At 36.8% G+C, this 13250-nt stretch overlaps 2 protein-coding genes across 2 annotated transcripts in view; one reads left to right on the top strand and one right to left on the bottom strand.

Annotated features, from left to right (window-relative positions):
• Window positions 1-13250, bottom strand: part of LOC113106275 (microtubule-associated protein 1A-like) — a 1143919-nt gene that overhangs the window by 147308 nt on the left and 983361 nt on the right.
• The window catches only part of LOC113106281 (protocadherin-7-like), a 114271-nt gene that overhangs the window by 19670 nt on the left and 81351 nt on the right, over window positions 1-13250 (top strand).

Raw genomic sequence — 13250 nt, 5'->3', positions numbered from 1 at the left:
TTTCAAGGGTAATTTTTTCTAGGACACCTTTTGTAGAGGTTTGTCTCAAGCATCTTTGAGTGTATGATTGCGCAGTATTCCAACATGTGGGGTTCGAGAATATATGCAGCTTTAATAAATGGTAATTTTTACTGATTTAAAAAAAAAAGTTACTTTAGTTTCATATATTCAGCAACACACTGAATTTAATATACATAATTTAACTGTGCGAATGTAACAAAATATTCACGTGATACTATTTATACTGGAAAACAAGACTACAATTTCAGGAAAATGTTTCTGCTCTATTATTATGTGCACTATGTGACCTCAAATGTTTCCTTTTTTATTTTTATTTTTTACTTTTTCTATACACTATTACATACTAATTATTTGTACATTTACATTTATCCATTTAGCAGATGCTTTTATCCAAATCAATCATTTTTGGGGTGCTTGTTGAAGACCAGTTGTGCCGCTGAATTCTGAATCATTTTTAGTGCAAGATAAAAGTTCAGCTAGAAGAGCACTGCAGTACTCCAGCCTAGAAAGGGCATGGACAAGAAGTTGTGCAGCATGCTCTGCAAGAAATGGCCCGGTCTTTCTGATGTTGTCCAATGGGAAACTGCAAGATCGAGCAGTTTTTGCAATGTGGTCTTTGATAATCACTGGAGTTGAGTGCCTGTATGATGGGTCTCAGTGATGTAGTGCGTTGGAGGAAGAGGAGGGGTTCAAGAACTGATCCCTGAGGAACCCCAGTGACCAGTTGATGTTCTTTGTATACCTCCCCTCTCCCCAGGCCACCCTGAAAGACCTACCAATGAGATAGGATTCAAACCATCAAAGTGGAATCTCTGTGATGCCTAGTGATGAGAGGATGGTCAAGACAATCTGATGAGTCACAGTATCAAAAGGGGCAGATAGATCCAGCAGAAATAAGATTGATATGTGTATATTCAATTATTAATTGATTAATCATTATATATATATATATATATATATATATATATATATATATATATATATATATATATATAGTATTAGTATAAGTATAAAAAGACTATTTAGCTATTGCTTAGTGTCCACACAGAAGTTGTGTTCGAAGTATTTTAAGCTTTGCTGCTCATGTAGGTAATACAGGTTTGAGTCCAGCCTGCAACATCTTATCATGTTCCATCTGTATGTGGCTGTTTTTGTACCCCAGTCCATGTTAATTCCTTCCATCTGTTAATAACTAGTTCAATTAGGTGGTTTAAGACATTAAACAGACCCATTGGAGAGAACTCATCTTGGTTAGAGTGTATTGAAAACACAGCAAAAGCTTTTAGGAAGCACTTTTTGGAAGATATATTACTAATGATGTCCCTTTAATGTCTCTGTTTTTCCTCTGGACAGAAATTGAGATTAAGAAATTAAAATTTTACGAGGAACATCTGAGACAAAGCTGATACTTAAGTGTAATTCTCCTGAATTATAAGAGAAACCTTTGAGCAATTTTCTCCTCCAGGCCTAAGCCAGTTAGCACAGTGTCGTGGCACTACACAAATATCATATCAAGGGTGCGAGATGAAATATATGCAGGGACGGCTCGAGAGAGGCCAGACGCATATTTTCAGTCATGGATTTTTAATGTTGACTCGGCTCTTTCTTAATTAAAACTCATGCATCAGAATATACTTCAGAGCCATATTAGTGGGACTGTTCATAATGCATAATCTCCCGTGAAGTGTCTCCGAGATGTTTTGAGAGCAGCAGGGTTTTGAGTAGAGCACTCTTTGAAAGCAAAGCAGATAACTAGCAGAGGAAGGCCTGCTGGGGTTGCATAAGCATCCATTGGACCTTCGGGAGATTAAGATTTTCAGTGTGTGTGTGTGTGTGTTTGTCTGGGGGTTTGATCATGGCAAATGTTACTTCTGAAACTTAGAAGGGAATAATGACCCTGGGAGGATGTGTAAAAGACTGCTAAAATTCATCTTAACACTAATGAAACAAAAACCCACATATAGATGAAATGTATGCACACACACGCACACACACACATAAATACCAGCTGCCAAAAAAAGCCTAATGCACTCACTCTATCGCACACATACACACTCATCTTCAAATTAATTAGTGGCAGGTGAAAAATGAGTGAGCCGTTTCTATCCTGAGCTTGATACCTCCCAATAGACTTGCCATCGGGTCTATATCTGGCTGCTAGGTCGTTGGTTCGGCCCAGCTAGAATGAACGGAGCCCCCAAGAGCCCTGTGAAACTGGCTTCCAGATGGATATATGTACATTTCCATTTAGGTCCAGCCCAATTCCCTTCTTCTCCTCTCTCAATCTCTCACATAAAAAGTCTGACGAGGGCGAGGTAAATGACAGTGACATTTGCTCGGAATCCCTGGTGCTTCCACTTTGTTGTCTTTCCACCACACACTCTTTAAAGCCCATTTTTCATATCAAGCTGATTTAGGCACTTTTTTTCACTTTCCTTTTCTTCATTTTTCTTTCTCTCATATTTATCCCATTCTATATCTTTTCATTTTTTATATATCCCCTCTTTGTTTTCTCTATCTGCTCTTCTTTAATTCCCTATGAGGTAGAGAGGTTAGGTGTGCTGTGTGCCTATTGCTACGAAGGACGTTAATATTATCCATATCAGACATTTTCCCCAAATGGTTTTCCCTCATGCTTTTAACCTCTCACAAATGCATCAGCATATCCCCTCATACATGCACTAATATGTGTATATTGTGCACATGCTAGTGTGTGTGTGATTTAAAACATTGATTTCAGTAGAAATGCCGAGGGGAATTTCTTGCTTGCATTTATACATATTTATATTCAGAACACAGAGTGAGGCCTTGTGTTGGCTGTCTGAGAGTTTGTGTAAATGTGTAGATTTAATGCAATGTATGTTTGACTAATTGAGGTCAAGATACAGCAAGTCAGATGTAATAAAATTGTCTATGCACTTCATTTGCGTTTATAGTAGGGTTAGATACATTATAGTGGGGTCTGAGGTCATTAGTGGAAGTGCATCTTTTTGTCCTCTGTTTGCTTTAATGGTTACAGGCCTTGAGCTGCATATTCTCCATGATTTAAGGTGATTTAAACAGCATCTTGTGTCTAAATAGACATAAATCAGTGTCCTGAATGAAGTCTCATATGCTCATCAAGGCTGCATTTATTTGATCAGAAATACAGTCAAAATGCACAGTTTAATATCTTTTTTTTTTATTTGAATATATGTTAAAATAAAATTTATTCCTGCTATAGCAAAACAGATTGTTCAGTAGCAATTACTTTTGCTGCATGGCAGTTTTATGGAAAACGTGACTATAATACATATAAAATTATGTAAAAAAGGTAAAATTATAATACATTATACAATTATGTAATATATTAAATATTTTTTTTTTCAATCTTACATAAAAAAACACACATTCTTATACTTTTAGACCCCACCACAGTGTGTGTTTATGAGCGTTCCATCACAACCCCTCCTTCGTTCCCCTGTTAACTACTCAGCTCTGTGAATGAGGCGTCCCAAGAGTGCCTGTCGGCTTTTACGTGTCCTCATAATGGCCTGTGGCTTATAGATTCCTGTTAATTGCAGGCACGTGCCTGAACCGCCCCTCATCATCAGAGCACTCTTAATGACCACTGAGATCAATTTTTAAACAGCGTCAATAATATTTTACACACTTAAAAACAAACTGATGTGTTGATCTCGAAGAGACGCTTACATAAAACACCTTGCGGTCTCAACCTTCCCTTCGCTCCCATCTCCCCCAACAGACGGTTTTCTCGCTTGCTTTCTTAGGCGTGCAGATGGACGTTTTCAAATCTCAGGGGACATTATATACAGGTATTTGATGATCGAGGCAATCAAAAAATATTACAGAACATGTTCCAAAAGTAACACGTCTTTGGAAGTCTTCTGCTTTATTGTGTAGAGCGAAACTGCGGCGCTCGTTCGGCCCATCCCTCTCGCAGCGATTGTTATTTTTGGTTTCTGTGTGTTGTGCGATAACGCCAGATGTGTCAGGCCGTTTGATGCAGATGTGTGAACCGACTGTAAGCAATCTCGCTCCGCCACCACCCTCCCACTCTCAAGGCAACTTTGTCCTCAGCATCTCATTTGTTTTCTCCTCTTTCTTCCCCCTCTCTATTATTTTCTCTTCCCATAAGCTGCTTGTCAGATTCATCAAGAAGAAAGCGATCATTGCATCTGTTCGTTCTTCCTTTTCCAGATATAGAGCACTTGTTAAATAAAATCGTCCTAAAATGGGTTCAGTTTGAGCCAGATGTGTGAACTTAGGCTAGATCTGACCCAAGCAAATCACTGTAAAAGGAGAGCAGGAAGAGAGGGATTAGGGATGTGGTGCTCTCAGGCAGAAATGGAGAGATTGAAGAAACGATAAAAGACTGCTGGCCTGGGGAGCAGTCATGTACTTTGGATAACCACACATCTCTGGGGCTCAGAATATATATATATATATATATATATATAAATATATATATTTTTTTTTCATGCATTTTTTTTCACATCAGCATCACGTCAAAATCACCTTCAGCATCACCTGAAATGCAGCTCAAATTAGGACACAGAACAGCCTTACTGGTTTAATTTCCAATGGATAAACACAGTACCATTTAGGGTAAACTGATAATACTGTCTTTGGGGAATTTAATAGGGTAAAGTATTATTTTTGTTCAGTTTTTATGGGTTGTGTAATATGCATTACGTCAACTAGGAAGCTCGCATTTTTTACTTGACACATCATCAATGGTATGATTTTAATGTCCGTGTAGATTGCTGAAAGTGATGATGTGATGTTTTTAAAAGCAGACTCAAATAAATTCCATATGGGAGAACAGGGTTGTTTTCCTTCCCCATTCACTCAGTAAACCTCTATGTGACCTGTTTGTCTGAACCAGAGATATTTGTGTATTTGTAACCATCTAAATTCATGTATCTGTGTGCAGGTTGATATTTATTTGCATTCTATGACCCTGCAAGGTCAATAGACCCCAAACAAAACGATTAATCTGCACAAAATGAAAAATGAGGACGAGGCTGAGAACATTTTTAAAAGATGTTCATACAAATACATAAATCCTCCCGCCTGCAGCAGAAATATCAGCATCTATTCTCATCAAAGCTCGCCTGAATTCACAGCACCGGCTAGGATGGAGTGTGCTTGCTTACAGAAAAGATCTTAATAATAAGTCTTTTCATTCCTGCAACTGCTTTCTCAGCATTTACTAATTACAGACTTCAACCAGAGTCTGTTAGAAGACAGACAAACACACACAATACAGTCAACCAGCACTTCTAATGAATGTATTTCTAAATAAAAACAAAGCAAACATTTACATTAATCCTCTGGGGATTTATAGAAGCCGTGGAATTAGAACCAGGGCTTTTCCGTGATTTTGTAGATGAAAGGGAAGCTTTTTTAAATAACTGGTATCACAGAAAAAAAATCAGAACTTGGATATGAAAAGAGTGAAGCAAATTAAAGACGAGAGCAAAATACACAGAATATACAGTATTAATAGTTCATAGTGTCAAGGAAGTGAATACTGTAAGTATAAATGAAATTTTGAAGTAAGACAGCCTTGACACAAGGTTATTTCTACACATCCGTATTCCTGAAAACACGTCAACACACTCTGGACAACATCAGTTTCAGTAGCCCTACAGTTCTGAACTCAGGGAATGCTTCACAGATTCCTTTTTTTAATTAGCGGAATATATTATTCTGCTTTCAGTAACTCTCTGTAGTAACTGTTCTGTCAGACCAATAACAGCGAAACACCAGAGCTTTATAACCGCCTCAGTTCTTCATTATCAGGGTAAAGAGAAAGTCACAACTGCTATCATGACACAAGACTCTTTGCCAGAAATAGAAAATATTGCTCTTGATGTTAGCGTACAAATGTGAAAGACATGTTCAGGATGGTTTTGTGTTCTGTTTCTATTAAGACACAGTTTGTACATGCCCAGTCAGTATTACCACTTTTTACCAATATAAAATATAAAATATAAAATAAAGTTTTACCATTTTTTCTCACATAACCCTCAATAAGTTGCTTTAAAAAACAACACTTATAGCATACAGTAGTGAGTCCATTTTGTCCTCCAAAATTGTTCCTGGCATGCAAAAACTATTTGGCTGACATTCTTTTCAATCCCTCTCAGTGTGGGAAAGACATTTATATCTTTTCTTTCTCTCTTTTTTTTTTATTTCTTTCATACCAGCCTATCTATGTTCTCAAAGAGGGCTTCATTAAAGTTAAATATTGGTGGCAGATGCATGTTTGTTACTGTTACATTTTGAACATTTTGATGAATCTTAAACTTAAAAAAAGAAAAAAAAAAATAGGTGTACACAGCTTAGGGCAATATCCTGAAATGGATCTAACTCTAAATGCTGCATACTAGTACCTTAAAGTTGTAATAAATACCCTTAAAAGGTTAGTTCACCCAAAAATGAAAATTGTTGTTAATTACTCATCCTCAAGTCGTTCCAAACCCATTAGACCTTCATTCGTCTTCAGAGCACCAATTAAGATATTTTTGATGAAATCTGAATGCTTTGTGACACTGCATAGACAGAAACGCACCTATCACATCCAGTGCCCGGATAGATGTGACATCAGTGGTTGGACTGTAATTTTCTGAAATTGTATATATATATATATATATATATATATATATATATATATTTATATATATATATATATATATATATATATATATATATATATATATATATTATATTTGTATTCAACAGTTTCTTCACTTTCGTGTCATTCTCCGTCTGAATTAAAATATCTATGCATATTTGATTTACAATGAGAATTTTTTTTTTTTTTTTTGAATACTCCTAAATCTAATAATTAGCTGTCAGTTCGCATTCTTCAAAGTGGATAAAACTGTTGTGTCCTAAGTCAATTTGAAACCTGAACAGAGCAAAATATACCTAGAAGCTTAGTGTAGATAAATAAAATGGAGGTGTCATGGGACTGTCCTACCTGTCTCAGCCTGCAGCTCATACACGGAGCCTGGCCTGATCTCTAATCTAGCCTGGGGATCGAACCCGGGCCCCCCTGGATGTTGATAGAGGAATGAACAGCTGCTCTCAGAGCCTGAGGCTCCTCCGTTCCCCTTTCTTTGATCATTGTTGAGTCTGTATGATGCTACCTGTTGTAGACAGGTTACATGCAGGGACACACAAGCATATGGCGCTGATGAGTGAACAACACACACATAGAAATAACCACCTAAGCCCTCCGTTCTCATACCCATGTACACGTTCTGAAAAATCTCATCGCATGTCCAGCTTATTAGCAGAGCAAATGAACAACTTATGTTGCTTTCATATGCAAAAAAAAAAAAAAAAAAAAAAAAAAAAAAAGCTCAGCAATAAGCTCTCTATGTTTTCCCTTTTAACAAGAAACTTTTATAACAAAGCATTATTTAGTAAGGTGGGAGGGGGGTTTATGGTGATAGCCTTCTGAAGGAAAAATCTCACCATGTGGTCTAGAGCTGTGGCCCGGTTTTCTGCTGGTTAAAACTTCAAAGAAAGAGCAAAACATTAACACCAGGTTCCCTCGCTGAGGGGATTTATGTAAGCCAGAAAGAATAACAGAGAGGGGGATATTCTCTGTCCTGTGGCCTCAGATATGCATCACGGAAAAGTCTTTGTTCACACGGAGCTCTCAGCTCGGCTTGTTTGGCAGGTAACTGTCATTTACCAAGTGCTGGGGTGAAGTTCAGGTTTAGCATTAATAGGCTGGATTAAAGACTGACAGTGACAGAGAACCCGGGAACAAAGCGTGTTTAAGGTCCGCAAAGCTTCAGTCGTGGTGATGCTGCTGGAAATGTTGCTGAAATGTCACAAGAACATTCTTTGTTAGCATTTGTAGCAGGCTGCCATATGCCAGCTACACTTGTGATAAAGAAGTGTGCTTAATCATACTGAATGTGCACTTGTAGTCTACTTCTACTCTTAAACAAAGTAATGTTTTGTTGTGTTTAATTACATTATAAAGCACACATAGTATGGGATTTAAAATATAATGTGTTGTGTTTAATATAATTCAGTATTACAATTAATGTAAATATATTTTAGTTATACTAAATTGCAACTTCATGAAACGTGTAAAACATATATTTTAATGTACAAATAAATTGAAATACATTCATTAAAATATATGGAATTACTTTTTAATTTGCCATAACTTTAACCATTTTCAAGGACAGTAGTCAATAGAAGACGTAGTGGTAGAAGTCAGTAGTAGATAATTCAAACATTTAAATGCATTCATTTAAATGCAAATAACAACAAAAAAGAAAACAATATATTCAATAATTATATTCTTTTAAAGAATATTATTTCCATAACAAGTACAAAAAGCAAGGGAAAATGCAAACGCACCTCTTTTGCACAAAGGTTTTTAAAACACTGTAAAATGTTTAAAGGAATGTTTTGTCTTGTTTTTACTCACAGGATGACCCATCCTAGGCTAATGGGTGTTTTAGCTTTATGAATCTGACTCTATTTTCTTCAGATGCATAGCATGTTTTGTAAAAAGGTACAATGAATTCTTTTGTGCTAGATTTCTTCATTCTCCTTCTTATACCGCTCCTCTATTTGTGAGGCTGAGTGCCCCAACGGTTTCATAATGTCTCCAGAACAAATTACAGTTAATTACAGCCATTCCCTCCATCTACCTCAGTTGACATACACGGCTGGACTGCACGATTCCCTGCCAATCACGCGCAGACTTATATACACTCACTAGTTGGCAAACAGATGCACGCATTAGCTGAAATGGTTCTCTCATTTTAGAAAAATCTATAGAAAATGATAAAAGAATAATGTATTTGTCTGGAATGGATGAGGCTTATCTGCAACCCACTCTAACATGCTTTTTGTGTCTTTTGGGAGCAAAATGTTAAAACAAAGAATTCCATCAGCGCTACACTTTAGTTTCACTCCTCAATTTCCTAGGGATGTTAGGAAAGACTAAGCATGATAAGGTAACGGCTCTTATTGATACATCTGAAAAAGAACAAAACAAGCACAGAAATGAATGCATACAGAGAGCGCATTTTAAACCCTCACCATGGAGACAGCGATTCATCTGTAAAACGGCATTTTGGAAATCACAAAACCTGCCAGTGCACATATCCATGAAACATGAGTATATACAGTACGCTCATGCACACATCAAAAACATGTCAAAATTAAATGACAGCTTTTTCTTTGGTTTTAGTTTTGATGTGGATTGCATTGTGTGTGTGATTCTTTATGTAGGTTGCCTCTTTATAAAATTACAATAATAAACACATACTGGAAGACTCGTTCCTTTTACCTCCATTCCTTTTGAAGTAAAATTGAAACGATGGAAGAGAAACAAGCACAGTATATTTCTGCATATTAAATACACAATTGTGGGTTTCTCTCACTCTCTTAACATTCCGCTAATGATGAAACATTGTATTTTATGTCTCATATCAAAGGCATTCAATTTCATATCATAGTATCTCAAACCAAAAGCTTCGGTTTGAGGTTTTTACATATGATGCGTGAAAACATGACATTCTAACAGATGGTACTCTTTCAAAAGCGGAGAATTTGACATATGTGACGTTTAAAAATGTGTACCTGAAGGAGCATTTATCTTTCACCTCTCTTAGTTTAAGGGATGAAAATATTTATGGCACGAGGAGATATTTGGTTTGGCAGCGGTTCAGAGATATGATTGGCGGGACAGAAGAAACTTCTTACACTCCACCATGTTGCAAACGGAGGTTTAATTGTTAATGAGGCGCTGGATCATCCACAAGGAATTCCATTGTTTGGACGCCGTTGCGCTGTTCTTAAACGGATCTTGGAAGTGAGAAAGACTTATGCGGCAACCGCTGCCAAAGATTCCAGCTCGAGCTGAAAGCCGACATCCTTTAGGGAGTGTGTGTCTGGGTTACAGATCGCATATTCCGATAATGTCTCAGCGATGTGTAATGACTGCTGAAAACATTGGAGCCAACATCTACAGGTGTTTTAACAAGGAACATGTGGCTTTGACTCTTCTTTAAACAGGATCTTTTATCAGCGTCTGGAAACTTGGCGACCTGGAGAGAAAATAAACATTGAGATTATCGTTCTGTGGAAAGGTCACTGAAAGATAAGACAAATGAATAACTTTTGAAGTATCAATTTCTTGATTAATAACTCTTGAGTATTTGTAGCGAGTGCTTGATGAATACCACATCATAAAAACCAGCTCTCAGTTTTACTACATATGTTCGTTCGTGTAATTTAATTCTATGCAACGCTTCAACTACTTTCCTTTCTTTGCTTCCTCTGTTCCTTGTCTCTCAGAGGCAAACTGACCCCTCGGTCCTTTTCCACCCCTGTTTGTGGCAAAGGTAAATCGCGGTCTCGCTTCATTCGCACAGATGCAATGCGCACACTTTGATGTGGAGGCTCGGTCCAGGCTTTGATCCACCTCAGCTTGGCTTAAATTAAACTACCTGGGCGCCTCTGGCAGGACACAGAAGCTGCTCGGGGCTAAAGCACAGGCTAGAGGAAAGACCTTGACCTGGAGACACACATCAGGCAGAACAGGCTGAATAAATCACAATTTGGAAAGTTGCGGTCAGCATGCATTTTGTGGACGTTTAGAATCCTCTTAGCTGGAATGTAGAGATTGTAGAGTTGTTTTCTTTCTAGAATGTAAAAATAAGTAGAAATCTTGATTTGCAAAGCTCTAGTGTTTTTTATTTTTGTTTTTTTTCGGCTAAACTTTCAGCTCTTTCTCGTGCTATATTCCATTGAATTCGTAAAGTTTGAATTTCAACTTCTTTCTTGGAGAAGTGCAATGGTCAACCTAAAATGAATGATGTGGTTGTCACGCAAAGAAATCCATACTTGATAAATGATGATAAACAGATAAAATTAACTTATACAGTAAATGACGTTTCCTAAACTGAATATTAATGATACCCTTTTGCAAAGATAGGTGTGTAAAACACTGCAAATGAGCGGTTGATCATTTTACACCTGCAAAATAAGTGCTAGCACTGTTCAGCATCATTTATCCTCAGCAATTTGGAGACATCTTTGCTGACAATCGAACACCTGCAAGGCAAACGATGGCACTGCAATTTGCTTCTTAATACATCTTCAGAGTGTTGGCCAATGAAACCGCAAAGTCAGTGATATGAATCCTTCATCTGAGACCGAATGGGATGCAGCAGATGTAGTAACACTTTAAACATGCTAAATTAACCCTGCATTGGAAATGGACAACAGGATATGATGTCATTCTGTAGGGCTGGTTTTCTTATGCATTTATGTACTTATGTTACACATCACATCACAAGTTTGGGGTTAGTACAATTTTTGAAGTCTTTGAAAGAAGCCTCACCAGGGCAACATTTATTTACACATTAACAATTAAATGGAACTTAAAGTCATGTATCTTATACAGTATGCTATCTGTCAGTGTGCCACACCTGTGCTATTTTAGGGCCAAATCCATTTCTAACCTCAACTCAAATGAACAAAGCAAACACAATCACACCATAATGCTTGGCATGTCATCATAATGACTGTATCGAACATGTATGAACACACTCAAGTAGCCTCTCTCGTCCTCTTTCTCTTAGTAGTTCAGCCCTAATTACCATTAACAGTTCAGACACAATGACACTGTTTTATGACAGTCTCTTGTTCAAAGAACTTTTAGTTGTTATTATTATCTTCTTGTGTGTGTGTGTGTGTGTGTGTGTGTGTGTGTGTGTGTGTGTGTGCGTGTGTGTGTCTCTAATCTCGTCTTGAGTGTCAGGTAAGATCTTATGAGGTCATAAGTAGTGAGAGAAACAGAACGATTTCAACAGAAGTCCCCCAAGAGTTCCCCCTTAAGCTCAGGTCGATGTTGTTGCAGTGAACTGATAAAACAGTGTGTGAAGTATGCCTTTGGGTTTCTATGTGTGCGTGTGTGTGTGTGTGTGTCCTTGGCTGTGTGTTCTGATGACTAATCTGTATGAACAAGATGAAGCAGTGAAGAGGATAAAGATGCCAGACTCATCAGACTCGATATCAAACTTATTTTCATACTAACAAGTAAAAGAAATGTTGAAGGGTTACGTAGAAGAAATAAATAGATAAATACAAACCCTTTCTTAGGATGTGACCTCTTTGGCTAAGCCTGTACTGCCTGAACATGTCCTTAGTTCAGACATATGGATATTTGGACCAAACTGCGACAGACTGGATTTGCAGGATAATCACATCTAATATAACGTAACATGCAATGTGATTAAAAGAGATTACATTCAGCATGGAGAATAAATAAATAAATAAACAAATAAATAAATAGACCTAAAGTTAGCAAACACATTTTTAGTAATTACTTCTGCCAGCTTTTGAAAATAAATAAAATAAATACAAACAAAAATAAACATTGAAGTATGTTATGTTTATATATATATATATATATATATATATATATATATATATATATATATATATATATATATATATATATATATATATATTTCTGTAATTGTTTAAAAATTGAAATTCAATATTTGTGATTGTATGCGTGTGGTCATATGTAGATTGAGGTAAGAAACCATGCATTAAATTCATCTAAAGAGGCATGAAGTGTATTCATAATGTTACAAATGATTTCTATTTCAAATCAGATCTGTTCATTGTACTTTCTATTCCATCAAAAAATCCTGGGAAAGTGGTATGCAATTTTCCACAATTAGGCCTATATGAATTAGCTGGTGTAAAGACTGCTGAAAATTACTGCTATCGCACAAATTCAATTAAATGTTAAAGAATTAAAATAGAACGCAGTCATTTTAAATCATATTACTATTTCACCTTATATTTATTTATTTATTACAAATGCTGAGAGACTGTATAACAACACACAGAACACTCAAATGCTACACACTCCTGGCATGTAATGCTGAGTGTTCTAGCTCAGCTTCTTTCTCCACAGCATTGTGATGGATCTAGTTTGGGTTAGACTTTCTCAGAGGCGGGTTCAGGCAAGGGCTCTGATGATTAGACTATTTTATTTAAACACAATCCGGCCATTAGTTGGGTGTGGTGCATTTGCTTCACCATTAAAAATGAACAAAATTGAGAAGTTGACTCCAATAAATACATACTACTTTCCCTATGTCTTGATGAAACATCACTTAGAAGAAACTGAGTCTGATGACTTAAGGAAAAAGATGGAG

This window comes from Carassius auratus, chromosome 7 (assembly GCF_003368295.1).
Source record: "Carassius auratus strain Wakin chromosome 7, ASM336829v1, whole genome shotgun sequence".
NCBI classification, from domain to species: domain Eukaryota; kingdom Metazoa; phylum Chordata; class Actinopteri; order Cypriniformes; family Cyprinidae; genus Carassius; species Carassius auratus.
Note: the sequence above shows the minus strand (reverse complement) of the source record. Positions and strands in the feature narration are given on the sequence as shown.